Source organism: Engraulis encrasicolus, chromosome 3, assembly GCF_034702125.1.
Source record: "Engraulis encrasicolus isolate BLACKSEA-1 chromosome 3, IST_EnEncr_1.0, whole genome shotgun sequence".
NCBI lineage: Eukaryota > Metazoa > Chordata > Actinopteri > Clupeiformes > Engraulidae > Engraulis > Engraulis encrasicolus.
In genome coordinates this window covers 4,957,757-4,960,635 of record NC_085859.1, presented here as the reverse complement: position 1 = coordinate 4,960,635, position 2,879 = coordinate 4,957,757, and the positions used below count along the sequence as shown (strand labels likewise).

At 43.3% G+C, this 2,879-nt stretch overlaps 1 protein-coding gene across 1 annotated transcript in view; it reads right to left on the bottom strand.

The window, feature by feature from the left end:
- Positions 1 to 2,535, bottom strand: part of slc20a1a (solute carrier family 20 member 1a) — a 27,445-nt gene extending 24,910 nt beyond the window's left edge. Inside the window, exon 1 of the mRNA XM_063194655.1 lies at positions 2,321 to 2,535. The gene's annotated coding sequence lies outside the window, so the exon portion shown is untranslated. The remainder of the gene's footprint in view (positions 1 to 2,320) is intronic.
- Between the last annotated feature and the right edge of the window lie 344 nt (positions 2,536 to 2,879).

Genomic DNA, 2,879 nt, shown 5'->3' with positions numbered 1-2,879 from the left:
GGCAGACAGACAGACAGACAGACAGACAGACAGACAGACAGACAGGCAGGCAGGCAGACAGACAGACAGGCATGCCAAACATCCTACAGTCAACGTCCAGGACAGGTCAAGGTGAATTATGTTCTCCAGAAATGACATGTGACCAAACACAGTAGGCTACACATTCTACTGTACACACATTCTACACACAGGCCAACAATGCTACACAGTGACATGTCCTGCAAATGGGAATATACAGTGCAGTGTTACACAGTAGGCTACACATCCTACACACAGACATGCACATAGAGAGCCAGCCACAGAGAGGGCTGTTGTAATGGGACAGATAGAGAAACACAGTGGGATTGTATACCGCAGTGCAACAGTTAAGTGCAGACAGAGTTCATGTGATAACGTTAATATACTGAATGTATACATGATTTTTAAATTTAATTTAATTATTTCTATTCTGCCAGGACTTTTTAGTTTTATTTGAATACTTTGTATGTTTTGTTTGTTTTTTAGTCTTGTCCTTGTATAATGTTGTAATTGTCTGTATGTTCAAGTGTTCCCTAAAACGCAAAACAAATTCCCCCTGGGGCAATAAAGGTATATTCATTCATCAACACTGTCGAGCAGAGGAGAGCAAACTCAGGCCCACGGGCCCCGTGCTGAGCTCAGACATCTCATGTATTCATCTAAATATATTTCATTACAAAATGCAACAGGTCATGTCAGTTTAGTTTACAATATTTCTTATTAATACAGACAAATTACTTGCAACATATGGCCCTCCCTTCGATCGATACTCTAAGCCCAATGTGGCCCTTCAGGCAAAGTAATTGCCCACCCCTGTATTAGAGGGATGCATGAACCATCCAAACCAGTGGCTGCAAGATGACAAATGCAGTCAGCTTAGACCACCGCTGTTAACCCACTACACATTTTAATCAGTAGGACATATTGAGCAAATAAACAATAAAATGGCCTTGAATTTAAATAGGACCGTTTACGTAAATAGGCCCACTAAAGACTGTGCCCTGACACATGGCTTTAGCAGTTCTACTTTGTACCGGCAGATGGAGACAAACCTCAAATCAGCAATCAGCAGCTTTTTTTTCTACACGCAATGATGACTAGGCTATAAAACCGTCTTTGGTGTTGACGAATCCTACACGCAATAAATTCCCATTTGTTATTAAGTGATTTGTTATTAAGAGTTTAAACTGTGACTGGTTAAGTCTAATCCAAGGACGAGATACGACTTGAAAGTGTGTGGCTTATAAATAACTTAGTAATTAAGTTAATGAATTATATGAAAGTGCACAGACTATTTCTACCGAAGGCTGTGGGGGTGAGACAGCACACTGTAGTCAGCTGTTTATCCCCGCGGCCAATGTTCCACCACACACCACAGCCCCACACACGTGGTTTATGATGAAATCCCAACCACACATGTTTTAATGACAACAGGTGTGCTTCTTTGACTTTTCAACAACATTATAGGCCTAATGTTTTCTGCCATTTCACATCGCGTGCGCACAAAGCGATGGTTTAGGCTGTGGGCCTCACCTGAGTGGCTTGACTGTGGTGTTGCTGGCCAGCTCTGGCTTCATTAAAATAAGAAATCGCCTGCATGGTTCATTAAGCACGTCATTTAATTAGCCTACTCTGCTGGTTAAAATACTTCATCCTTTCTGCCTACTCACTCTCTGCCAGACGCGAGGTCTTATGCAACTCTTCGGCTCGGCGCACCAAAAGCCAAACCAAGGCCGGCAGGCAGCAAGCGGCTCTAACATAAGGCGATAAGGTCTCGTTTTGTCTTACCCATAAACACTGGACACATTCCACAAAACCAGCGGACTTTAGCAATAAAGCAGCCAAGTGTTTCCCTACCAAGCGTGTAAACAGGCCGCTCTGTTCTTGGAAGTGAGGCCAGGGCAGGCGCGCATGTGTGCGCACAGGTGCTGTGTGTGACCACCACGCCACCTGATACACTGTGTTTACCTTAGAAATAATTTACTACGGCATGGCTGACCACAGCACAGCAGCAGGGAACCATGCGGGCCAAGCGTGTAGCACACAGAGTAACTTACAGGTTATACTACGTCGTGACAACTTTCAGCGTAATCAGTTAAGTCTTTTGAACCTGAACGCACTTTCGTATAGCCTATACCAAGAAACCGCACAGAAAGTTCGACTGTACTTCAAAGAATTATGGTAGCCTACCGCGAGCATTCTTTTAAAATGAAACGTAGAACAACTAACAGCAAAACAACCCATTTGAATGAAGAACAAATGTAGCTGTATATAAAAGGGAAACGTCTGATGTTCTACTTACCAATGACCAACGGTGATGAATTCCTCAGTTAAAGAAGGCGCGTAATATTGAATGATTGGCGCCGCAAAACTTCCGCTATGTTGACTTCCTGCACAAGATACAATAGGCTGACTTGGTGAAGGTCTCCAAATAACAGAAGACTAGAAACAACTAAATAACTCAAAGTAAATAAAATGGAAACGCTGAACGTGGATCATGAAACACCCGCGCCACTGGCAACACCTTGGCTACAGTGCGTCTCTCCACGAGCTTATTATATGTTTGTAAAAAGAACGAGGAGGGGCGTGCAGCAATCACGTGCTCATGTCCCAAACTTAGTGCCGTTGTTTTCCGCAGCTTTAGCAGATATTCTTAATGTTTAGCTAACTTACAAGAAACGGTGGGAAATGATCTACGAACCACCACGGTACTCGCTGTCAGTGATATTTTTTGGCGTTTCCGCTCCCATTCAACGGGGATTTGTTCGTAACTAATAGATAGGGCTATAGGTCTATAATTTTCTCTTTCCCGATGCGCATGGGACTCGACTGAAGACCAATTACATAACTTCAGATACGAC